The sequence below is a fragment of the Marmota marmota genome, unplaced genomic scaffold, assembly GCF_001458135.2.
Source record: "Marmota marmota marmota unplaced genomic scaffold, marMar, whole genome shotgun sequence".
In the NCBI taxonomy this organism is placed as follows: domain Eukaryota; kingdom Metazoa; phylum Chordata; class Mammalia; order Rodentia; family Sciuridae; genus Marmota; species Marmota marmota.
In genome coordinates, this window is record NW_026000037.1 from 15681196 (window position 1) to 15708838 (window position 27643).

At 39.7% G+C, this 27643-nt stretch overlaps 1 protein-coding gene across 4 annotated transcripts in view; it reads left to right on the forward strand.

The window, feature by feature from the left end:
• The window catches only part of Scoc (short coiled-coil protein), a 39068-nt gene that overhangs the window by 2753 nt on the left and 8672 nt on the right, over positions 1-27643 (forward strand). For 2 of the 4 annotated variants that reach the window (XM_015479055.2, XM_048812089.1), the window contains exon 1: positions 27230-27355. The exons of the other annotated variants lie outside the window; for them this stretch is intronic. The gene's annotated coding sequence lies outside the window, so the exon portion shown is untranslated. Of the gene's footprint in view, positions 1-27229; positions 27356-27643 lie in introns of those variants that run through there. 4 annotated transcript variants of the gene reach the window in all.

Sequence of the window (27643 nt, forward strand, 5' to 3'; positions counted from 1 at the left end):
AAAAAAAAAAAAAAAAAAAAAAAAAAAAAAAAAAAAAGAGAAAGAAAGAAAGAAAGAAAAGAAAACGAAAATGAAAAAGAAAAAAGAAAGAAAAAGAAAAAAATGTGTATACCATGCAAGAGTAAGCATTAAAACAATGTTTATATCATAAAAAGTGTCTAGTACAATTTCTTGCTTTTCTTTTTGTAACACACACATGTGTGTATTGTACTGTATACACACATGTAGTATACAATAAAAAGGAGGCCCAGAGAGGTTAAGGACCTTGCCTAGGATCACAGAGCCAAACTGGAGAGGAAGGAAGCACTTGCTGAATCCCAGATTCCATAACATTTATTGGATTATAGACACAACGTGAGCTATCTAGAATAAGCATCTATTAAGCATGTATTTAATCTCTACAACATCATTGGGATATTATTGTAATATTACCAATGATAATCTTGAGTATCTTGCTCAAGGCCACTATATAGGCAATGGTAGCGCCAACCCCAGGTCCTGCATGATGGGGCATTCCCCTGAGCCCTCTTCTCTCTGTACACTTCCAGACGGCCATTGAATGGTAACCATTGTGTTGATCCACTCTTAGCTCTTCAGGAGTTTGTGGACCTGGGTGCAGGGCAAGCCTGGCCTCCTTGGTGAGACAGTGCTGATAGGCCTCATGAGAAGGTCCTGGTGATTCCCTGGAAAGAGCGCTGACTACTGGATGCTAGCCGGCTGTGCTCTTGGAAGCTGCCAGATGAGGAGGCTGTCACACAAGGACATGCTCTCTCCTTCTTCATGTGCAGTCAGGCCTCAACTCTGGAGTGGACTCCCACTGTGGCTGCTTCAGGCCTGGTCACCGCCTCATTTACCTCCATACCTACTCTGTTATACCATTTCTTATTCAGAGAATGGCAAGAGAAAGGGGGTTTGTGCTAACTAAGGTTTGTATGAGAGAGGAATGAAGGCATTAATTATTTCATTTATTTGGGGATTTTACTCATTTATTTTTATTTATTTGTTTATTTATTATTTATTTACTTTGGTACTGAGGATTGAACCCAGTGGTACTCTACCACTGAGCTACATTCTCAGCCCCTCTTTTAAATTTTTATTTTGAGACAGGGCCTTGCTAAATTGCTGAGGTTGGTCTCGAACTTGGGATCCTCGCTGGGATTACAGGCGTGTGCCACCACACCCAGCTGGATTTCATTTATTTAAGTAATCCTTCTCACTAGCATGAAGCCATGAGAACTGGCTATAAACCAGTAGTGTTCCATAAACTCACTTGAGGTTAGTTGTGTGGCTTTGGGAGCAAATGTCCCCATAGACACCAGGATCTAAATGATAGAATTGCACACTAGTCCATGCTGTCTAACCTCAAGGTTCTGACCAGTATGCCCAGGGTACTACACTGCAGCTCCATGGGGTGTCTCAACCTCTACCAGACACTGTGAGAACCACTGACCAGAGCAGTCCGATTTCACATTAGACTGAGCTACATTTCTTTCTATGACACTGTAATGCCAGAATCATGGTACCCCCAATAGACCTCCAGGAGCCGAATCCGATGCAATCACACAAGAGTCTTTATTACAAGCTCAAGCCTGGACTCACAACCGTTCCCCGATGCAGCGGTCCCAGGGAGTGAGTCCCGGTCCTTTGTCCAGTGAGATTTTATAGGTTTTGGGGGGATACTCTGTGTGTCATAACATCACACACAGAAAATCATTCCATACCACGGGAAAATCAAACAACAACTCTTAACATTGATTAGCACATTCACTGACAGGAACAAGTTGGGTAGGGGTGATTGGTTAGTACAAGAGGGGGGTTCCTTTGAACTGATTGGTTTAGGCCAAGAGGGGTGTACGTGCTGAACTATATGGTTTCCCAACATGTTATCAACCACCATAAACTACTGGGGGGTCTTCTGGCATCCCAGGTATTTTCCCTGTCTCATGCTGATTGGAGGTTGCTAGGGGGGTTGCTATGGCTCATCACCTAGCCTGACTGAGTCAGGGACACCTGGCACCGCAGATCTCTTCTGTTATTTACAACAAACAACTCAGCAGGGTGAGCATGTGCCTAGGAGTGCTCTGTGGGTTTTTCCAAGGACAAGGGTCACGCCCTCTTCCTTGGACAGGCTTTGCTCTGAGGTAGAGGCTGGTTTCTCAAAAATGGAGTCACATCAGTTTCTCTACCCCATCTCTTTGGCTGCCGGGTTTTCTGCAGTTGCTAGGATAAGAAGTGAATTCTGTGTGAGAATCGATGTAGAACAGGTAATAAGGGTGGTAGTTTGAGAATGTTGGGGAAGTTATATCATGCCAACAGGTGTGCACATCCCATACACACAGGTGTTCCTTGACTTATGATGGGGCTATCTCCTAATAAACCCATCGTAAATTCAAAATATCCTAAGTAAAAAAAAAAATGCATTTAATACACCAATCCACTGTACACGATACCTTAAGGGGATAGCATCAACTGTCTCCCCCATGACCACGTGACTGACTGGGACCTGTGCTCTCTGAGGTGCCCGGCATTGCCAGAGAGGATCTTATCACAGATGGCCAGTCCAGTAAAAGATCAAAATTCAAAATTCAGAGTTTGATTTCTACTGAAATCACACCATAGTAAAAGTAAAAAAAAAAAAATCATAAGCTGAACTATTGTAATTCAGGGATTGTCTGTGATTTGTTTAAGAATGAAATTTTAAAAAATGCTTTCTTTTCAACTTAGGAGTAGTTTGTGAAGAAGTTTGGATCTAAACACTTAACACATGGAACCTGTTGGGTGTTACTCCTGGCCTTAGAGCCCTGTGACAAAATTACTGAGACACTAAAGGCACCGGTAAACCAAGCCAGTTTGGGTGTCTCTGGTCAAGCTATACCGTGGTTGGACTGGCCTCTGGCACTGCGGAGGTGGGGGCCATGCTGTGCAAAGCCAAGACATGATAGTACGGATCTCTGCTCCTGGCTTCTTTGTTCTGGCTTCCCTGGTGTTGATGCCACACCCTCTCATTCTCAGGCTCTTCTGGGGACCCATCTTCTCCAGTGTTTCCCCAAGATTTGGTTCTTGGTCTCTCCCTATATAATCTCACCCACTCCTGGTTCCATGCCCACCGTCCAGACCCTAGACCAGTGACTCTAAAACAGCCTTTGCCAATTCAAACACTTCCGGGCCAGCCAGTGTGTATGTGGAAAGAGGCTGTTATGCTTTGGATGTGAGGCGTCCCCCAAATCTCCTGTGTCAATGCAGGTATATTCAGAGGAAGAATGGTTGGATTCTGAGAGCAGTAACCTAATCAGTCCATCCTGATTTGAATGGACCCACTGGATGGTAATGTCGGGAGATGGGGTGTGACTGGAGGGGGTGAGTCACTGGGGGGTGCCTTGGAAGGGTGCATCTTCCCCGCAGCCCTTCACTCTTCCCTCTCTCTGTTTCTTGGCCCTGCGTTGAGCTGAGCAGTTTTGCTCCTCTCAGCCCTTACCCTTGACTTGCCGCCTCACCTTGGCCCACAGCAATGAGTCTGTCTACAGACCAAGACCTCTGAAATCGTGAGCCCCAAATAAACCCCTCCCCACTTGTTCTTGTCAGATATTTTGATCACAGTGATACAAAAGTTAACTAAAACAGAGGCAATTGTAGGCTACCATTTATTTCATTCAATTAAAAAAAAAAGATTGAAATTCATCTGTCTTTCAACTGGTTTTTCACTGTGCATCATTTAACTGCACCAGACACTGCTGCCACCTTGGCTTACTGAGCAATGGCGTCTCAAGATTGATTCTTTCAAGGACAGGCTTCGTTTTCATTTTACACGTGGGAACGGTTTTCATTTCTTGCCACTATTTTCCTTGAAAACACACGGTCCTCATGGACTATATTGCATTTCCACTTTTTTCTTATTTTTCTATTTGTTTTTTAATTAACAAATAAAAACTGTATACACTGAGGGTGTGCCAAATGTTTTTTTGTGGTAGAGTAGCTTAATCAAGCTAATTAACATAGATTAACATATATATACATATATAACCTCACACTCATCATTTTTTGTAATGAGAACATATAAAAGCTACCTTCTTAGCAATTTAATTATCTACTATATTGTTATTAAACTAAAGTCTTTATGATATACAACAGATTTCTTGAACTTATTTCTCCTGTCCAAATGGAATTTTATATCCTTTAACCAACATCTCCCCCAATCTCTCTAACCCCTATCCCCTGTTAATTCCCATTCCTTTCTCTCTACTTCTATGAGTATGACTTTTTCGGATTCCACCTATGGATGAGATTATATAATATTTGTCTTTCTATGCCGGGTCTATATCACTTAATATAAGGATTTCCAGGTTCATCTTTGTTGTTACATAGTTTTTGTTTCTTTTTAAAGTTGAATACTATTCCACGTCTAATACATTTTCTTTATCCCTGGGACTATCAACAGGCATTAGGTTGTTTCTGTTTCTTGGCTATTGTGACTGATCCTACCATGAATATAGGAACTCAAATACCTCTTCGACATACTGAATTTATTTCCTTTGTATATAGTAGTGGGATGGCAGGATCATATCTAGTTCTAACTTGTAATTTTTTGAAGAACCTCCGTGCTTTTTTCCACAATGGTTGTATTAATTTGCACTCCCGTCAATAGTGTACAAGGATTCCCTTTTCTGCATGTCCTTACCCTCACTTGTTATCTTTCATTTTTTGGTAACAGCCATTTTAACAGTGTGCTATTTCATTGTGATTTTAATTTTCATTTCTCTGATGGTTAGTGATAGCAAGCATTTATATGACTTCTGTTGAGAAATGTCTACTTGGGGCTTTTGCCTATTTGTGGGAAGCCATTCTCACACGTGATTGGGCACCTCCCTGATTAGGTGTGAGGAGTTCTGGCTAAACTGTGTCGGAACTAATCCCCACCCTCTCCAGGTGCGAGAGCCTGTCCGTGTGGGGGTGTGACTGACCATTGACCCTGAGACCAATTACTGACCCTGACCTTGGAATGCTGTCCCCCTCGACCTTCATTGGATGGAATTTTCCCCTGAATTTCTTGTTCCCCGATAAAAGGCCATCCTCTGGCATGTTCTCTCTCTCTCTCTCTCTCTCTCTCTCTCTCTCTCTCTCTCTCTCTCTCTCTCTCTCCTGCTAGTCCTGAGTAAGCCTTGCTGCCCCACCGGGTGGTTCGAGGCAGGAGCCAGAGGGAGGGCCGTCTGAGACCTGGTCAAAGAAAAAGGTAATTGAGTCTTGTGTGTTTATTTTGATCTCACTACTTCTATGCTACGAACCTCTTGTATGAAGCCAGTGTGCTGGTTACGCAGCTGACCTATTATTAAATTGGGTTATTTATTTTCTTGCATTTTCTACTTTTAACTGAGATAAGTGAACAGAAAATAGTTTCCTTTCCTCTTTAATGTAAAAAAAAATCAACAACACATTTCCAAGACACACTAGATATTTTGATTCTTTGTGCTATTTCCTGATTTTTCCGTGAAAAATCAATCATTTTTCCATGATTTTTAAATGTACTTCCTATTTTTTACTTTTGGCTAATTTTGAAAACAACGACACACAGGTTCAAACACAACATGTCTGCAACACAGATGTGACTGCAGAAGAAATTATTTTCAGGCTTCTGTTCTTGAACTTCATTGGTTGTCTTCATATCTCTTCTGAATTTCTGAATCATGTTGCCATTGCCTATTAGACCCCTGGATATCAACCAGGTTTCAGATGGACTTACCTTCCACCCCCAAATCTATTCCCCTTCCTGTCCTCATAATTGGAATGAGTGTCCCCACCATCGGCCCAGTTTGAAATCCAGGTGACTCTTCCCACAATCAAACCAATCACTGATTCTTGTTGACTTGACCCTAAAAGTGTTTCTCAAATACTTTGGCCTCTATCCCTGTCTCCGCTTCCCTGGTCAGGCCCTCAGGACTCCAGTGAACCCGGGCAGCACCTCTCAGCAGATCTTCTTCTCTCAATTCATGTCCTTTTGTATCCATCATCTGCACTGGCCGTATCACTTTCTTCAGAGAAAAATCAATGCCTCTCATCCTGTGCTGGATGAAGTTCAAGATACTCAGTGGGATATTTGAGGTCTCCCTTTTCCTGGCTTTACCTACCTCTTCAGTGTCACTTACTGCCACATGGTTTGGGCTCAGTAGGAGACACTTAGTGCTCCAGGTACACAGTGCTTAGTGGGCTTTGTACTGCCCTCCCTTTGCCTGCAATGATGCCACCCATTTTTGTCTTTGCCTGACCAGTTCCTTCTTGCTCTTCAGGACCCCATGCTGCATCACCTCCCCCAGGAAGCCTTCCTTGATCTTCCCAGGCTAAGTGAGCCTTCCTTTTTGCTTGCTGAGAACTGATCTTACCTCTATCTGTGCTGTTTCATAGCACATTGTATTGTGTACGTGAATGTTTCTACCCAACAGACTGAGAATTTTTAGAGGACAGAGCCTGGGTTTAAAATGTCCAGACACACCTCGCACCTATCACAGTGGCTGGCACATAACAGATGCTCAATTCATTTTTGCTAAATAATTCTAACTGAATTAGTATGTATGTTGGGGTGAGGACGAGTTAGGTAGTCCAGCCTCTGGGCAAGAACCAACTTCGAAGATCATTTTTCTGAAGTCATTTCTATTCTTTTGAGCTTCTTTCCTGACTGTGTTTGAGTCAGTTCTGTGTTCAGAAAACATCAGTTGAGCACCCACTACTCTAAGTCACATACTAGATAGGAGCCAGTTATCCAAAGAGTTGGCACAGGCAGTATGGCCAAAGGGCTTGAACTTCAGAGTCAGAAATGCCCGGATTTGAATCTGTTTGACTTTGCGCAAGTTAGTTAACGTCCCTGAGGCCCAGTTCCTTCAGGTGCAAGATGATCACAAGAGCATGTCTCAGAATCCTTTTGAAAACTGAAATAGTGCGGGAGGCTTCTTGAGCTAGCCTGGCACAGAGTGAGGACGGTGTCGATTTTGTTTCCTCCATTGCCCACTTCAAGGAGCTCATACAAAACTTTCTTAAAAGGCTTCCAGATTTGCCTGCATCAGTTCTCATGGTAACGGCAGTGTCCTGTGGACATGGCACTATAAGCCAAGACTGGCTGTTGACGTGGGCCCGATAAGGGAGCTTGGGGGATGAAGGGGAGGTGGACGTGAACAAACTCCTTACACAAGAGCACGATTCTTTTCTGATAAATATAATGAAGCCACTCTCTTCCCTCTTCATCCCGGCCCTCACTGCTTCCCCAAGGATGTCCTTCCCGCCGCTCTCCTTTATGCCCCAGCCTGCCTCCTGACTCTGCTTTCGAAAACCGCCCCTGAATAATATTCAAAGCTGCTTCTGCGGCTGCTTTTGGCATCAGCCAATTAGCCCCCATTGTCAGGTTGTAATGTGCTTCCCAGACAAGTAGCACAATTGTTGTGTGCTTTTATTCGGCCGCTTCCTACCACTCTGCAGAAAATGTAACAATACCCCCTCACGCCTGCTGAAAGCAGCCTGGGTTTGAAAAGCTTTCAGAAGGCCATCTGCCATCCCCTCGGCCAAGCACAAGATCAGAACAACGCCTTGCATTAGTTAGCACTCGCAGGAAAAGGTATCAAGAGCCTGTGTTCCTTTTCATCTCATCTGCCATTATCATATGGCTAAAGAAGGAAATAGACTTGTGGCTACCCAGCTGGGAGAAACACTGAGTGGTAGCAGGAGTCCTGTCCCTGAAGAGGGAGCAGGTCTTTCTTTTCTGGTGTTGAATGGAGCTAGAGTTTGCAGACAGCACCAGGCTCCCAAGTGCCTGCTGTGTGCTGTTAATAGCTTTGATGGGTTATGCTGGACAGCTTGGGAGACAGCTATATGGATGGAAGTCCCAAGTGGGTGCATCATTGAATAAGTATACAAGGATGTGGCAAGTGCCACCTGTGTGTATTTGTATGTGTGTGTGTGTGTGTGTGTGTGTGCACTCACGTGTTAGCCAGGTCCAGCGAAGCTCTCCTGGTGTCATCTCTATTTACACCCACAATGAATTTGGCTATGAATGTTAATTTTAAAGATTATCCAGACATTCTTAAGGGCATCAAAAAAAAACATCATTGCTAGCATGCTGGAAATGATATCTTTAGTGGAATCGAACAAGTATATTCATTGCACCCGTGATGGCAGAAAGTTTCAGCAAATCTTAATTGGCATTTGGGATCCATCTAAGTATGGATAATAACATTGGCAGAGCGAAATATCTGTCCCTGTAAGCTGAAGATAATATGGACAGTGGCATTAGGAATACCTCCTCTGGCCCAGTAAAATGCCTTAGAGACTTAGCATAAGAGATTTAATAAGAAGAAGGAGATTAAGCCCGCTCCTTAGCCGCTTCTGAGAGTGGTATGGCTCTGGGGTCGCTAATGTATTGCTAGGAATTGTAAGTGCCTTTTCTGCGAAAAAATCTTCAAACAGAAGAAATCCACTTAGCTGAAATAAATGATCTAGCATAATGAAAAAACTACTTTTAATAAACAAGCTTAAGAAATGGAGTGCGAGGGCAGTATCTAAATGTTTTCAGTAATCTAGAGTGTTCTCTAATTTTCTCATCAAAGGAAAAGTATTAATATTTTGACTCTTCCCTCAAAAGACAAAAATCATCCATCAGTTGCCTTATATTGGCAATGTGTTGTTATTTTTTTTTCCTCTTCTTTATTAGATTAGCAAGAAACGAAAGTGGAAATTAGATTTCTTTTCACGTTAAGTTAAATTTATATGAACTCCTTTGCAATTGTGTTCATTTTTGTTTCCCCCAGAGGAGGTGCCAAAAATCAGGGGTGAATTTTATTTACCCGAGCTTCTGAGATAATGAAATGCTGGCTTTTCTCAGATCTGTTGAGAAAGGGTCCTTGGCCTGTTTCATAAAAGCCCGGTTGGACTGGATCTTTGGACACAATTGCTCTCATAGGCCTTCTGTCTGAGGTGACTTGTCCAGAATTTAAGAATCAGACCCCGGTTTTCTTTGGGACTCTTAACATCATCTGGCATGCAGAGGCAGGGAGATTATCAGCTCCCAAAGAACAGGAGGGATGAGACGAACCAGCTTCTGCTGAGCTCCCAACCCTAGAGCTAGACATTTTAAATGATGCAAAAGCTGTGAAAGATCCTACTGGAAATAATAATACATACATCAATCACAGAACCAAAGTCATCCTACAGACTGTCCCAGAAAGACATGTTTTGCTCTCCTAGGTAGATTTTATGTTCATTTTTGAATGCTCAATGTGAGAAACACAAAGGGCCCAGTGGCAGCCCACAGTCAAGGCCCTGGAGATGGCCAACCCTCCTTGCTCTGCTTTGGAGTGACATGCCTTTGCGCTCCACCAGCCTTCTGGGGCCGCGCAGTCCACAGCTGGCTCGGGGCCCTCCCCGACTTTCTGCGGGGTTAATCATTGTTCCCTTCTTCTCCACACTCACGTTTCATTGTCAGCCTGATGACTGACTCAGAGCGCTTGGCTGCGCACATGCGTGGTTCCCATCGCAGGCAGCCTGTTCCAGAAGCTGGTGTTTTAAGGCACCTTCTCTTTATCCCTCCCGAGAAGCCGCACTACCTTTTCCCAGCAGACAAAAGGCTCTGCTATTGTTTGCTCTTCTGTGTGACTCTTGGTTTCACTTTCATTTTTGTTCGCAAGGTCAGTGGGCTTTTCTCAGGTCACAATAACTATTTAGAAAGCTTCGTTTGAACAAATATTTAGGGTAATTGTCTCAGCAATGTTGTCTCTCTCTCTCTCTCTCTCTCTCTCTCTCTCTCAATCCTCACTGACTTGAGCTGCATGCTATGATAATCCACCTCACTGTGCACAATGGACTTCTGTCCCTTCTGATTTGAGCCCTCTAACAGTGTAAAAATGGGATTTCTGTAAATAAAATATCACTGATGTATAATTTGTGTAATTTGAGAGACTCTTCAGTGTGTGGTGACTGTTGATCCCCAAACACTAAATGTCACAGTTTGCCCCTGTGAAATACATAGTGATGAGAGTCACTACGATTGGCACATGACTGAGAGTCTGCATTTCAAGGATTCTTTTTCAAAGAATGCTTTTTAATTTTTGCAGGGTTTTGTTTTTGTTTTTGCTAACACGGATGCTAACTCCTTTATTAGTCCATTTCATAATTTAGGACGTTATTCTTTTTCCATAATGTGTGATCATTTGACTGTGGGAGGAATTAGGCAAATTCACAATTAATAGATGTTGCCATGGTCTGTGATTACATCTTGAAGGGTTTTTTGCTTTGTTTTGTTTTGTTTTATTTTTTTACCTTTTTTGAGGGAAGTGGAAAAGATGATTAATCAGATATCCTTTTAGTTTTCCCATAGGTTCTAAATTCTGGTGATGATTACAAAATCTGTTGGAGTTTTTTTTTTAATCCTAATAATTCTTTGGATACCTGTGACTGTTTAAAAAAAGAGCTGGGCGCCCAGGTGCAAGCTTGTAGTCTCAGTGGCTCAAAAGGCTGAGGCAGGAGGATGGCAAGTTCAAGGTCAGCCTTAGCAACTTAGCAAGATCTTCTGTCTCAAACTAAAACATAAAAACTGGCTGAGGATGTGGCTCAGTGGTTAAGCACACCTGAGTTCAATTCCTGGTACTCCCCTCCCCTCCAAAAAAATAAAAAATGTTATCACAAATAAAACTAAAAGCATCACAAAAAGAAATATTTGGAGTAAGCCCGCATTTTATTAACTAGTCATAGATCTCTTAGATGGATAATAATAATAACAAGCACTTGCTAAGAAATTAGTACCTAAGAAGTTCACATTTATGATCTCATTAAATCCTCACAAATATCATGGGGTAGGTATTATTACCCAGGTTTCTCAGATAGAAAACTGGGGCTAAGAAAGATTTAGTGACTTGTACAAAGCAGAGCTGGGATTCTAGCCCAGGTCCAAGTGACTTTGAAGCCTTTGTCAAATGATAATGCATCCGAGTAGAAATTACTAGATAGATGGCATAACTACATCACACTGACTAGGCAGAAGCAATAAGGTGCCCAGGCTGCAGGTATTGAATAATGAAATATGGTCCTGTACTTACATTAGGAGGTCAGTGTTTCAAAAATGTAATCACAGAATCAGAGGGCAAGAAGAGCCCCAGAGGCTCTCTAGCAATATTGGGACATGCTCAGACAAGAAAAGGAGAATATAAAATTGTATCTATGTTGTGATTACAACCATGGAAAAGTAATTTATGTATATGGACTCAGACAGGAAGAGAACCAAGAAAATGTATTTATTAGTGTGAAGGGATTAGAGATTATTAGATTTTCATGGTGTTACATTTATATATATACATATATATAAATATATTTTAAAAATAAGATTAACACTAGAGTTTTTCTAATATGTGAAAGTAAAATATCAAATCTAACAGGGAAGCTCATGAAACTAGCAATGCTCAGATTATGCACATCTATCAACACATCTTTTGCATTTTTAGTAATAGATGCAAAAAGTCTTAGAAAATAAAATATAGAAAATGGGAAATTCTACAGGACACGGAAGGTGGGGAGACAAGATATAAACAATAAATGCCACCCATTGACAGAGTCTTATCTGACTCATTTTGCCTTTTATTTTAAAACAATCTCAAACTACAGAAAATTGGCAAGTACCTTAAAAATAATTCTTTTTTTCCTGAATTAATTGAGACTGAGTTACCAACTCCATCACCCTAGATACTTCAGTAGTTCCTACAAAAAAGGTCTTTCTCCTACATAATATAATTAACACATCAGGAAAAGAACAACGGCACAGCCCTCCCCTGAGCTTCAAAGTCCATTGGAGCTTTGGTTGTCTTGATGGTATGATTTGCAGCCAAAGGACCAGTTCAGAACCCCACATTGCGTTCATCTGTTACATCAGTTTAGCCTCCTTTGATCTGAAACAATGTCTCAATCTTTACTTGACTTTTCTGGCTTTGATGCTTTTAAAAGTTAGAAGGCAATTATTTTGTAAACTGATCTTCAACTGTGTTTGTCTGATAGTTCCTCACCATCAAGTTTGGCAAGAATATCACAGAAGTGATACTGAGTTCTTCTCATTGCACCCTCCCTGGTAGTCCTTGTTTCTAGTTGTCTCTTTAGCAGTGAAGTAAACTTTGGTTCATCAGTAGTCATCTTACTAATCTTTTTTTTTTTTTTTTTTTTTTTTGGTAATTGGGAGACATTTCGAGACTACATAAATATCCATTTCATAGCAAACTTTTAATTTATTTATATATTTATTTATGTCAGAATAGACTATGTTTTTCTAATTGATTAGCTGGATTATAACCCTCAATATATTCTTAGACAAGAAGGGCTACATAATAGATTCAAATCATTCATATACAATTTTAATTTATAAAGTACTATTTTGTAATTTTACAATTTTAAAATAATATTTTAATCAAGTTTGCATGGAGTCTATTCCTACTGCCTTTTATTCAAATTCTCATTTACCCTCCCTGCATTTCTCCTCCTGACAATCTGCCTCCAAATTTCTCTCCAATAGAGACAAGCAGAGTGACCTACAAGGAAAGATGAATATTCCTTTCTTCATTCATCCATTTAACAAATACTCCATGAGAGTCTGCATTGTCCTGGGTACTTGGTACAGACTGTGAATGCAGCATCTGGGCTGGGAAGGCAGCATCTCTCTGTAGTAAATGGATGTCAAGCAAGGGTAGACAGCATGTGTTCTTCTTGTCTTTGTGGCTGGACTCCCCAAAGTAGTTAATCTATTTTCCTCGGAGGTTGGATGTTTATACTCCAAACATTAGCATCTTCACACAGCTCTCAGGCCCAGGACTCACAACAGCTTTGGGGCTTACCCTCTTCCTATCAGATGTACAACTTTAGCAAAATGGTGATCAGGAGCTGAGCTGTCTGTCACATGGCTGTGCTCCTTTTCCTAATCCTTCCTCTTGCTTTTGTTCTGAGGAAAACACTTGATGGCATTTGGTTTCATCTTCATCATTCTGATGGAGGCCGAGGGGTAGAAACCTTGTTAATTTGTTAGACCTCACGCCTTCTCTTTCTCCTTTTCTCTTTTCACCCTCCTCAAAATATGCCTCCTCTGTCCTTTGGCCTTACCCTGCCCCCTTTTCTTTGCTCCCTTGTCTCCTTCCCAACCTGGTGTTCAGTCCTCCCTCCCTCGCACCTCCCCTCTCCATCCACAGGTCCTGAGTCTTGGGGGTCTCTTCTAGCTCCTTTGGTCCCACACTCAACACACTCCCTGTGGCCAAGGTTAGCTTTGTTATTTTAAATACTTGGTACAACCATTGCTTGGTTATTTTAAATACTTGGTACAACCGTTGACCATACCTCTGAAAGCATTGCTGCTAAGGCTAATGGCTCCTTTAATTACTTTTTTTTTTAATGGAGTATACGTTTTCCTTGAGAAGCAACGAGGAATGTGTTCTCTTTTTTTATTATTTATATATGACATCAAAATGCATTACAATTCTTATTACATATATAGAGCACAATTTTTCATATCTCTGGTTGTATACGTATATTCAAATCAATTTGTGTCGTCATACCTGTACTTTGGATAATAATGATCATCACATTCCACCATCATTAATTACCCCATGCCCCATCCCTTCCCCTCCAACCCCTCTGCCCTGTCTAGAGTTCGTCTAATCCTCCCATACTCCCTTTCCCTATCCCACTGTGAATCAGCCTCTTTATATCAAGGAAAACATTCAGCATTTGGTTTTTTTGGGATTGGCTAACTTCACCTAGCATTATCTTCTCTAACTCCATCGATTTACTTGCAAATGCCATGATTTTATTCTCTTTTATTGCTGAGTAATATTCCATTGTGTATATATGCCACTTTTTTTTATCCATTCATCTATTGAAGGGCATCTAGGTTGGTACCACAGTTTAGCTATTGTGAATTGTGCTGCAGTAAACATTGATGTGGCTGTGTCCCTGTAGTATGCTGTTTTTAAGTCCTTTGGGTATAGACCAAGGAGAGGGATAGCTGGGTCAAATGATGGTTCCATTCCCAGTTTTCCAAGAAATCTCCATACTGCTTTCCATATTGGCTGCACCAATTTGCAGTCCCACAGCAGTATATGAGTGTACCTTTGAGGAATGTGTTCTTAATTGATTAAGTTTCCAAGCTCTGATGATGAGGTCCCTGGAATCCAATCCTGGCTTTGCTAGCTGTGGTAATATTGGGCAAGTTCTGTGACCCCCTAAAACTTCAATTTCCTCATCTGGTTGACAACTCTACCCCATGGCTGGGTTTGCCTACAGTGCCTCCCGCCCTTCTCAGCTTGGCTCTGAGAAGGAAATAATCCCTCCAAAGTTGTTCACTGTGTACAATGAAGACTAAATTCTCTTCTTGCATCTACAAGGGTACCAATTGCATGGAATCCTTGGAAACTGAGAAAATAGTCACTCAGACCCTTTTCTGAGAAAGGATATGCTTGCTAAGCAGAAAATTCTCTCTGGAAAACTGCAAAAATCTTCTTGAAGTGATGATCGTATTTTAAGAAAGAAAGATAACTTATATTTTGGTCACTCAGAATATCTATTCATTTACACCAAAAGCTTTTTGATACCTTATAGGTATTATTATTGCCTGTGAAGAAAAGATTAACAGATTCCACTAGTATTTGGGTTGTATGTATTAGCTTGTGTTTTTCATTCAGTATTTTTACAGAATGAGATAAATTTCTTTAATGGACTCTTGGTTCTGATTATTACTGTTTTGTGACAACTTAGCTTCAGAACTTTGCATTGTAAAGCAACAACCATTTTATGTTGCTTACTCTTTTGTGGCTCAGTGATTCAGGAGGGGTTTACTTGGCTAGTTAGTTCTCCTTTCGAGGTCTCCTATGTAGTTGCCATTAGCTGTCAGCAAGGGCTGAACTCATCTGAAGTTTGGTGGGCTGGTCATCCAAGATGGCTTTTTTCTGTTGTGATCAGTGGATACTGGCTGTTGACTGGGAGATGAGATGGGGCTGTCAATCTCTTAGCCTCTTCAGTACAATCAATGGTCAAGGAGAAGTTGTATTTCTCCTTCGTGGTGAATTTCCCCAGAGAAAATGTTCTGTAGCCACCAGGGAGAGGTTGTGTGGCTTTTCATGATGGATCCTTAGAAGTCACATAGCATCACAGTGTCACATTCTACGGGTGGAAATAGTCCCAAGCCTGTTCAGATTCATTAGGAGGAACACAGGAGTGGATGTCTGTGAGAGGCTGTCAAAGAATTTGTGGCCATGTTTAAATATCACAGTTGGTTCTCTGATCATACTGGAAGGGTTAATTACATCCTTCCAAGTTCGTATCCTGCCAATTGCAAATATATTCACTCTCTCCGAAGTCTCATAGAGTGTGACATCAGACATAGGCTCCAGATGTGTAATCTCAGGATGCAGATGCAGATATGGATGAGGCTCTTTGGTTCAGTTTCAGTTCTCTAGAACTCTCTCCTGCCTAGGAAAACATTAATACTATTCCTCGGTGTAGAACTGTTAATAAGATCCTGCTTTCTCTTCAGCCACCGCGGGTTCATCCCCACTGGCAGGCAGTGTGTTAGAACAGAAAGAGCACCAGGCTCGGACGACTTTCAATTCATCCCTGTGCTGGGGATTTCAGCCGATCACTTTCCTCCTCTGGGTCTCATCTTCCACACATGGTGAAATAAAACCCATACATCCCTTAGAGAGCTCTCTCAGCTCAAATATTCTGTGATTCTGTGAAATGCCAAAATTATACTACCTGGATATTAGCAGATAAAAATACTTGTGATATTTAATGTCATTCTGCAAGCAGAACATATTACTAAATGAAAGATAAAATAATTATGAAGTAATAAACAAATATTTTTTGTGTGTGAACTAAAAACTGCTTTTGAGTCAATTTTGCCACTAGAGGTCAGTAGTGTACCATCTCAAAAAGCATAAATAGGCTCAGGTCCCTAACAGTTCCCTAGCCTTGGCCTGAGGACATGACATTCATAGTGTCTTTTTATTTACTATGAATATCTCCTGACAGTTGTCAGAGGTCACAGGGTGGTATCAGTTGCCACTGTAGGTGACATTCCTTGTAAGGAAATTACTTCTTGGGTTCCTCTGGCTCTCACTGGGGTGTGATCAGGGGCCTTGAGATAATTTGATAGAAAGTAACACGAGCTCTGAGGTGAAAAGACTGTGGAAATCCAGGTCATCCACGATGCAGCACAGATTTGTCTGCTTCATTATGACATTGAAAAAGTGAGGACCCGGAGCATTCATTCAGACAGTATTTGTGGACACACATTCAGGCTGTGTGCTGGGCAGTGGGGTGACATTAACAGACAAGATACTGTCCTCAAGAAATTTAAGGAATCAAGATTAGGAGTTTCTATTCAGCTCCCATAGGACAAGACTATGGCTTCAATTTCTGTGGATGATCACTCGAAGCACAGCAAGGGTCGGTGGATTGTTAAAGTCCATTAATTTGTCTAAGGCAATGCTAAGAGGAAAAAATGCCAAATCTAAACTGGAACCACAGGGATACATGCATGAGAATGTTAAAATGGTCACTGGGTTGGGGCCTATGATGCTTGCTAGGAAAAATCTATTAAAATGTATTTAACATAAAACTCTTTGGATGGGAGAGACAGCACTCCAACTGAAATTAATGCCCTAGAATATAAAGATCCCTAGAGATCTTCCCAGAAGGAACTTCTGTGTAAGTGAGCAAAAGTGGATTCCAGCACACCTGGGAAGATTCTATCTATTCTATTCTATTTTCCTCCAAGGAAAGCCCCAGGATACTTGCTTCAATTTGTTTCATGATGTAGGTAAAGAAAGTCTATTTTTTATTTTAATGTTTTATTAGAACATTATAGTCATTCCTAATAGTGGGGTTTATTTTGACATAATCATATATGCATGGAATATGATTTGCTTCATTTCATTCAGTCTTGCTTCATTTCTTTCTCCCCCCACCCTACTTACCACCCTTCTTCCCTTCTTTTTATTGATTTATTATTATTTATTTTTGTTTTGGGGGGGTACTAGGGATTGAACTCAGGGGTACTTGACCTCTGAGCTATATCCCCAGCCCTGTTTGTATTTTATTTAGAGACAGGGTCTCACTGAGTTGCTTAGTGCCTCACTGTTGCTGAGGCTGGCTTTGAACTCACGATCCTTCTGCCTCAGTCTCCCAAGTTGCAGGAATTACAGATATGCACCACCGTGCCCGGCTGATTTATTTTTTTAATTGGTGCTTTATAGATATACACAAAGGTGAAATTCACTGCGGTATGTTCTTGTATGCACTTAGCATAATTTGGTTAATTTCATTCTGTATTTCCACCCTTTTCTTGTCCCTTCCTCTACTCCATGAGTTTTGTAGGATTCCCTCCATCCTCCCTGCTAATTTTGCTCTAGCTTCCACATGAGAGAAAACATTCAACCCTTGACTTTATGAGTCTGGCTTTTTTATGAGCATGATCTTCTCCATTTCCATCAATTTACCAGCAAATGCATAATTCATTCTTCTTTATGGCTGAACAAGACTCCATTTTGTATATATAAACCACATTTTCTTTTCTTATCCATCCACTGATGGATACCTAGCTTGGTTCTGTAGTTTGGCTACTGTGAATTGTGCTGCTATAAATGTTGACATGCCTATATCACTATATAGTATGCTGCTTTTAGTTCTTCTGGATACATACCAAGGAGTAGGATAGCTGGGTTATATGGTGGTTCCATTCCTTGTCTAACAAAACCTATTTGTAACCTGAGCTGACAATTCTGTCCTCAGGGATGAATCAGAGGAGTTCTGGACTCTTTCTACAACTTGAGGAGCTATTTTGCCTGCAGCTTAAAGGAACTTGAACTGTTTTAAACTACTTGTCAATCAACCCTTAGACCTGACATAGAAGCCAGTTCCGCGCAGGACACAGGCAAAGCCCCTCTCCTTCAGTGGCAAGACTTATTCTTGTTTTCTGTCTCTACCAGAGAAGGAAGGAAGCCTGGCCAAATCTCTGCTTTGAGCTGGGGAACCCTTGATCTGCTGTGTTGTGATGAGTGTTACTATCCTGGCAATTACCAATTTTCACCAGTTGTTTTACAATGACACATGGGCTCCTCCTTACTTCCGATTGTTCCAGAGATCAGATAGTGAGAACAAAAGGTTAGGGGCAGAGCTACAAAGTATGATTTAATTCATTTAAAAAAACATTATTATTCATGTGCTCTTGACTTCCACGGATGCTTCTTCCATCTCCAGCTAGGGGAGCTGTCTTCCTCTTTGAGTTTGAGACATCCCATCAATACTATCTGAGACTTTTTGCGGGATTTATCTTGAGATATTGCATAAGAAGGGGAAGAAAAATAGGCATTTTTCATATAACTGAAGATCATTCAAGTTAGAAGTTACTGGGAGAGGCAGTCTGTTGTGAGCCCTGAATGTCACCGCATTTCTTACTACTGTGCCAAGATTTCAAGGCCCTGACCCAGACTTTAATGGAGCGTGTTTGTAGAGAGCCACATTAAGGCTGAGGTAATGCTTCCCTCTGGATAAAGAGCAAGCTTGCTTTCACTCTCTTTATAAAAGCAACAGACCCCCCAAGCTCAAGGTTTCTCTCCAGTCCCCCAACTCAGTGCTTAGGCAGGTATCCATTAGGGACCTCTACCTCACCCTCATAGGACTTGGGAGAAGAAAAGCAAAACAGCCCGAAGCTTGTGATGCTGGTGAGCTTGAGTCAGAGTCCTTGGGCTCAGACACAGGCATCTCATGCCTCTGCCCCAGTTAGCTTATAGGTAACCTGTTAGCTTATAGGTAGTGTAAACTCCAGATCCCGACAGAGGCCAACAGAGGAACGCTCCAAACTTATTCTTTTTATTATAAATGGTTGCCAGGGAAACCCAAAATGGTAAGGATTATGTTCTTACATCAAAATTAGGAAATCCATTAGCAGCCTAGAGTTTTAGAGCCTCGCCGGCAACACAGGAGCATTCTTTCATAAAATACTAGTTATTGCCATAACCCTGAGTTCTATGACCTTCAAAGCATCACTTTATGCTTATTTAAACCAGAAATCCCTTTAATACTTCTAGACCCAAATGGTTAGTCTTGATTTTAAAGCCAGTTTTTTTAAAAAATAAAAATTTAGTGGAACAGTCATCCAGGTAAAAATGCATGAAAATGTAGATTTGTTTTAAGAATCAGAATCACCAAATCATAAAGGTTGAAATGATTGGTGACTGTCTGAGGAAATATCCTCAGAACCTATAGCAGCTTCTAAGAGCTGAGTGGTCAGAGACAATCCAACCACCACAGGAAAACTCTTAAATATGGAGAACCATCCCCTAAACTCATGGATAGTGTTATTTGATAAAGTTCTGTTACTTTATACTTCGCCAGGCTAAATCAGCTCTATTCCAAGCCTTCCTTTAAAGAAACAGGGGTTTATAGTAAAAGGTACTCATCTCCCACAATCTTATGGTTAATTTCAAATATTTTAGTGGTCCACAACATCTATCTCATCATGGACACCACATTAAACTTTTTGGTTAGAAAATGAATGTAGAATTGCCTGAGCTCTAGGCTGAGCCCAAACCGGAACCTAGAGTTCTTCTTGTAACCAATTCTTATGGCACTACTGAGGTATTAGAATTTTCCAAATGAGGCATTTGCATACCAACATCAAAATTGTTGCCACATTGAACTAACCATTTACTTTAAATCATTTTTGAACTTGGCTTTTGTGTTTAACAGCTTTTTGATACTGTGACCAAAAGACCTGAAAGGAACAACTTACAGGAGGAAAAGTTTATTTTGTTTCAGAGTTCCAGAGTTTCAATTCTGGGTTGGCTGACACCATAGCTCTGGGGCCAGGTGAGACAGAATGTCATGGCAGAAGAGTGTGGCAAGGAAATAGACCAGGACATGACAACCAGGAAGTGGACAGAATTCTGCTTACTAGGCACAGTGTGTGACAGGCACAGTAGTAACTGACTGCAGTTACTACTCAGTTAATCCATTTCAGTGGATTAATCCATTGATTAGGTTACAACTTTCATGATGTAATCGTTTTACCTCTGGACATTCTTGCATTGTCTCATATCTAAACAATAACAGCTTTGTTGTAAGCAAATGGAGGGTTGGTTGTACTACTCATATATATTTTTTATTATAATAAAATAAACATGTAACTATTTTTAAAAGCTCTTCTTGTACAACTAAAGTTACAAACACCAATATTTGAGAAATGTTGATCAGAAAATACTTTGTCTAGAGAAAATGAATACCAAGACTGCACAGAATCATTTTTAATTATTTTCATTTTTGTCATAAAATTCAAAGCTTGATTCCATTGAATTCCACTGAATTTTCACTTAAGAAACTTTAAAAACTATTCTGTCAATTTCTTACATTTCCTTTTCCTTTTAAATGAATAAAAGTGACTGATCAGGGCTGGGTTTGTAGCTCAGTGACAGAGCACTCGCTTAGCATGTGTGAGGCACTGAGTCTGACCCTCAGCACCACATAAAAATAAATAAATAAAGGCATTGTATCTATATACAACTAAAAATATGTTTTTTTAAAGTGACTGATCAAATTAGCCAACTACTGGTTATTATCAGGAGATTATAATCTTGAGAAAAGTATATATGAAACATTTAATTTATAACGATAGAATGCTAAGTATAGTACATTATATTATGGTATATTATTATAATCTGGTTTTAAAATCAAGTTTCAACAAGTAGGACATATTCTTTAATCATCAACTTAAGACAGCACTTATTCTCCAATGAATTCAATAACCTTTCAAAGGAAAAAAAAATCAGTAAAAAAGAAAATGTGAGTTCTTATTTAGGAGTGAAATGAAACATGTTTTGCATATCAATGAGCTTAAAGTATCTAGGAACACACCTGGTTGCCCTTGAAAGTTATCAAAATGCCTTCGTTTAGCATATTTAATCTTAAAATATCCACAATAAGTTTAGAAACATCTAATTACTTGAGACAGAAGTTTTCATGTAGGTGATGAGAGTGTGTCAGACTGGGACATCAAAATGACCCTGGAAGTTCTCCATTTGGCCACTTTTTTCCCCCACATAATACCTGTTGTGAAGCAGTTTCAGCGTGGAGTTCCTCTACTCTCTATGAAGAAAATGTCAACTTTGTATTATTTTGATGAACTGTAATATCAATATTCACACATTATAGATAAAATGTTCATCTTATAGTCAAATATTTCTTTATAATCTCGGTAGTTTCTATTTGTATATTTCTTTTCCTTATTCAGAAGGAGACTTTTTATGGTCAAGTAATTTTTAAGCCATTTTAAGTTGAAAATTATAATGTAAATATAGTACATTTCATGAGATAAATATGTAAATTAATGAATATTCACTTTATGACCAGTTTGACAAACTTTCTAAGTCCCTTTTTGTATTCAGTTAGGTGTACTAGTCTTGTTCATTGGAAGGCACTTTTTTTTTTTTTTTCTGCCATGCTTGGGGATTGAACCCAGGGCTTCCTGGGTGTAGGCAAGCACTATCCATCTCCAGCTCATGAGGTCACATCTTAATTAACAGTAACACTGTTTTTCAAATTTGCAACATTTGGTGAGCAATGTATTGGTTTCTAATTTAATGCCTTTTCTTTTTTTCTAGAGAGGGAGTCTGTTCTGTGCCCATGCTGGCCTCAAACCTCTTTTCTCACATGATCCTCAGCCTCTAGAGTAGCTGGAAACAGGTGCATAGCAGTGTACAGGGATAAGACTTCTTTTAGAGTTTGAATTAACATGTTTGGTTCTGAAAATTTACAAAGTGAATGTTTTAAAATAACCATATGAGGGCTGGGGATGTGGCTCAAGCGGTAGCACGCTCTCCTGGCATGCGTGCGGCCTGGGTTCGATCCTCAGCACCACATACAAACGAAGATGTTGTGTCCGCCAAAAACTAAAAAAAATAAATAAATAAATATTAAAAAAAAATAAAAATAAAATAACCATATGAAATCATTATGAAATAATTTTCTTGCATTTTGAAAATAATTTCATCATTCAAAAATGTTTTCAAAAACACCATTTTCTGTGTATCTTTAAAAAATACTCTACTTAAAATAATATATTTTACTTAAAATATATCTATTTAGTTATAGGTTTTCTTTCTATTCTTTTATCCCTTAGTTCAATGAACTTGTTGAAGAAAAGAACTTTGTTTTTTGTTGTTGTTGTTGTTTTTGTTTTTGTTTTGTTTTGTCTGGCAGTGCTTCTCTTAGCAAAATTTTGCTAATTTTATCCAAGGTGATGGACTTAACATATTTCCCTGTCCTTTGTATTGCTACTTTATGGGCTTGATAAAGTCAGTTTGCAGCTTTTTTTCTTTTTTAAATACAAACCTAGTTTTCTACATAGGTGGCAATGTATTCTTCTTTCATTAGAAAGAAAAATGACATCTACTGGTATCTTTCTTTGTGATGTTAGTGATATTGATGCTCCATGTATAAATCATTTTTTCTCCATCTTCTTTTTCACATTCTTCTCCTTAGAAGCCTTTTTAGACACTTTAATAACCTCCTCCCACTAATGCAATAGTCTTTTGCCAAATTTGGAAAGCCAATATTTCTTCAAATATTTTCATACCACACTCTTCTCTCTTTTCTTTTTTTTTTAAGAGAGAGTGAGAGAGAGTGAGAGAGAGAGAGAGAGAATTTTTTTTAATATTTATTTTTTAGTTTTCAGCGGACACAACATCTTTGTTTGTATGTGGTGCTGAGGATCGAACCCGGGCCGCACGCACGCCAGGCGAGCGTGCTACCGCTTGAGCCACATCCCCAGCCCCCCATACCACACTCTTTACCCCTCTCTTCTGGGTCTCTGATACAAATATTACATCTTTTTTTTTTTCTTATCTGAGACTCCTAAGACTTTGTTCCTATTTTTCCCAATAATTTCTCTCTTTGTTGTTCAGATTGGATGATTTCTACCAAGATCCCCAAATTCACCCATTTTCTTTCACTCCATCCTGCCACGATTCTTTGCAAAGAGGTTTACATTTCATTAAAATTTTAAAAATTAATTAAATCTTTTTTTCAGTTCTAAAATTGCCACTTGATTCTTATTTTATTTTTGTGTTGTTTATACTTCCAATTATAATTTCTGTTTGGGTTTTTTTTTTTCATGACTAAGTGTGCAAGTATTTTTGTAATAGCTGTTTAAGGCCAGTTCTAGATGATTTCAACAGTTGTGTCATCACAGTATTGGTATCTGTTGATTGTTACTTTGTGGGGAATTGAAGTTTCCATGGCTCTTTTTAATTTAATTTAATTTAATTTTTTAAAATTTGGTACCAGGGATTCAACTCAGGGGCACTCAACCGCTGAGCCACACCCCCAGACCTATTTTGTATTTTATTTAAAGACAGATTCTCACTGAGTTGCTTAGCCTCTCTGCTGCTGAGGCTTGCTTTGAACTTACTATCCTCCTGCCTCAACCTCCCAAGCCAATGGGATTACAGGCATGCATCACCATGCCCAGCAACATGGCTCTTTATAAGCTGCATAATTGTGGATTGGCTCCTGAACCTTTTGACTAGGGTGTTGTGGGCCTTGTTTAAATTCTATGGAGAACATTAATATTTTGGTTTTAGTAGGAACAGGAGTTATTCAGGCTGAGGTGACTACATGTTCCAATCCATCTTCTTAGGGTTATGATTCCAAAGTTATTTCAGTTTGCAGTGCTTTATTTTTACTTAATTCTAACAATGTTAACAATTCAATAAAGTATGTTTAATGATTTCCATTTTTCAAATAAAAAGATACATTTGAATTCATTCTTTTATTAGCTATATGATACTGCAGAAAACACTCGTTAAGCCTTGATTTCCTCATCTGTAAAATAGAGTTCCTGATACCTAGCTGATTGTGTTATTTGAGGACTGAGCAAAATAATAGATGCAGCGAACCTAGCATCCTCCATACTATGAAGATCCAGACCTAAGTTTTTATCTATATTATTTCATCCTATCTGCCTGCTTTCTTGCTTTGAGTTTGATTGGTTCTTCTTTTCCTAATTTCTTAAAGTGAACACTTAGATTCTTGATTTGATATTTTCCTTGTTTATCTCACATAAGCATATAATAGCAAAAGGAAAAAATTTAAATATTATTTTAGCAATATTCTGAAAATTTTGACATATATACATTTAAATTTAATTTAGTTTCTAGTTTTTCTTGTGACTGATTTTTTTTTTTTTTTTTAGAATTGCACGGTTTGATTTCCAACTTAGGGTTGTGATTATATACTTGGGAGATTTATGAATATTTTGTTGTTATTGACTTCTAGTTCCTTTCTGAGCAGAGAAAATAATTTGTATGACTTTATTTTAAATTTATTGAGCTTTGCTCTTTAAGCATCCATTTGGGAGATGTACATTTGAAAGAAAGCTTGCTCTTCAGTCATGGGGTAGGATGGTCTGTAAATGTCAGGGCAAGTTAGTTGATAGTATTTTTTAGGTCTTCTGTAGTAATAATTTGAACATTTGCCAGTTATTTATACAAATCACCTTTGTAGCTTCTAAAAGCACTAATGCTTGTATCTGACTCCTGGAGTTTTGATTTAATTAGGGGTATCACCTGCTCATTGTAATCATTAAGAGATTCCCATTGATTCTAATGTACAGAGAAGTTTGAGATCTGTATTCTTTATCCTGACCAATTTTCTGTATAATTGTTTTACAAATTAAAGTGCAGAGAGTGATAAACTGTCCAATTATCATTGGGGGTTTAGTTTATTATTTCACTTCTATCAATTTTTGCATTTTCTTGATGAATTGATCCCTTTATCTCATTATTTTCACATGAATTTCCCTGGTTACTAGTGAAAGTAACATTTAAAACATAGCAAACCTTTCTAGCCATTCAGTTTTCTTTGGTGAGTAGGTAAATGTACCTACTCTTTCTTTATGTAGGTAAATAGACCTACATAAACAGGTATGTTTATTATTTTCACATATTTATCTTGTCTATTTCTTACTGATATATTTTCAGTTTTCTATATTCTCCCAGCCTGTCTTATTTTAAACCTGATTAAAGATGGCTTTTATTCTGTTTATAAAACATTTAAATTTAAAAATAATCAAAAATTTAAACCTTATTTCCTGATGCTGGTTTGTCTTCCCTGTGATAATGTCACAGGTTGTTTTCTTCTAAAATTTTAGGGTTTTGTTTTTTAATATTTAGGTCATACTTCTTTTGGAATTTAGTTTTGGTGTAAGATCAGGTTCTGATTTTATATTTTTATATGAAGAGCCAATTTAACTAGAACCACTATAATTTGTGTTTTCAACAACTAAGGAACAGGTATGGTACTAATTTATTCTCTCAACAGTAATGAATAATAATACTTTCCCACTACTTTATCAACATTTATTCCTGTCCAGGTATCTTTAGCTTATACCAACTTCTAGGTATTTTTTCTAGTTTTATTTTTGTCTACTCGTGTCAATACTATGAATTTTCTTTCAAATAGAATTACCATATGACCCAGCAATTTCACCTCTGGATATATACTGAAAAAACTGAAAATAAGGTCTTGATATATCTGCACACAGCAGCATTACTGGGAATAGCCAAAAGGTGGAAGCACTCTTAAGTATCTCTCCACAGAGGAAGAGATAAGCAAAATGTGGCCCAAATTATTCAGACTTAAGAAGACATTCTACCTTATGCTACAACCAGGATGAACATTGAAGGCAATGACCCCAGTAGGTACTTAGTGTAGCCAAACTCATATAGGAAGAAAGAGTTGTGGGAAATGGGGAGTTGTTTGGTGAGACTTTCGGTTGGTGGGAAGATGAAGAGTTCTGAATATTGGTTACACAACAATGTGAAAGAAGTTAATACCATTGAACTTAAAAAAAATGGTTATGATGGTCAATTTTCTGCTATGTATTTTTACCACAACTGAAAAAAAAGATACTTTTTTAAAACAACATGTTCCAGCCAAAAAAAAAAAAGCAATTTTAATACTTTTCGTTGGTTCTGCAATAGTTTCACCTCTACATGGAATTCCTTATATTAATCTTCCTCAAGAAAAAGTACTTCTTTAATCTGAGAAGTCAGATTTTTCAAAATCTTGGGAAATTCTTAGCTATTATTTTTTAAATACTGCTTCCATTTTCTTTTACTCTTCTTGGCACTTCTTTGATTTGTTGGATTTCTTTTCCCCCATTCATTTATTTACATACTGCGATGCATTCTAGTAAATTTTTTAAAACTGTATTTTAGTAACAGCCAAATGTGTAGTTTCCAAACACCAAATGGAAGACTCCCCCCCCCCCGCCCCCATGTAGTCCTTAAAAGGATTAACGCTAAGTGTCAAAAAGCTCTGCCAGAAGAACAAAGCCAAGAACAGGGCAGACAAAAAGGCTCACCCCTACAGCTCAGGAGATTGCAAGAAGTCAAAACAAGAATGTTATCTTAGTATCGCGTGATGTCTACCCTGTGCTCAATGGATATTACCAAGAAAGGTGTCGCAAACCTCCTAAGTCTGGCACAGAGTATTTTGTACCACACGTATGACCTTGAACAAGAAAAGTCTTTGTTCTTAAGCTTCAAGTTTTTCTGTGGGTTGCTGGGAGGATCAAAGGAGATAAGACAAGCAAAGGGGCTATACCAAAGTACTACTAGGTATTTCTTCAATCATTAAATGGTCAGGAGCACTATAGATTTTAATAAATGGAAGGAGGAGTACGGAGAGAAACATTCCATTAGCGGTGCACTTTATGAGATTTCTGATTTGGGAAACTAAAAAAATAATAAATAAATAGGAAAAATCTGCTTTTTAGAATCGAGGAACTGCGTTGGTTTCCTTTTTCTATCCTGCCCCCAAACACTCTTTTCTTGAATTTGAACGCCTTCCTTCTCGCCTAGCGTTTGGTTAGACCAACCTCCTTCCTCACAGAAGTCAAGATTATCCTCCCAGATTTCTGACCCCAGTGTTTAGGGTCCAGCTGAGACCAGAACTGCTTGGCAGGGACCCACTTTCTCAGGAGTAGCTACGTTCCTATACTGCCATTGGCTGTTGCTCTTCCCGGGCCCGCCCACAACGGGCTCAATCTTGATTGGGCGTCAGTTCCTTTTGTTATGCTCCCTCACTTCGTGATAGGACGGTTGGGACGGCGGGCTGCTAATGCGCAAGCGTGCAATCCCGATTCGTGATTGGCGGGCGACGGGGCTGGGTGGGGCGGGGCTCCTTTTTCAGCGCACGCTCTGTCGGGGAAGAGGGCGGAGCTGCCGGTGTCAGTTGGTCCAGGTGTCCCGGCCTGAGACATCCTCCTGATCCCACCCCCTCCCAGCGCCTCAAACCGAAGGTGAGGGCGGTCCTGGGCAGCCGAGGGCCGGGCCCAGGGATTAGGATGTCGGCCTCGGTACCGCCGATGGTCTGGAGGGCGGGGCGGGCTGGACTGGACTGGTCGCGGCCTCGGTTCTTGGCTTCGGTGGGCGGCGGAGGCCTGGCTCCCTGCAGAACCCTTGCGCATCCTCTTCTCATTTTCTCATTATCAGGCCCAGAGGCTCCTTTGGGACAGGGCCGCCGGCGGTCCCTGATTCTGACATCCTGCTGCTGTCTCCCTGCACTCTTGATTCGGGGCCCTTGTCCA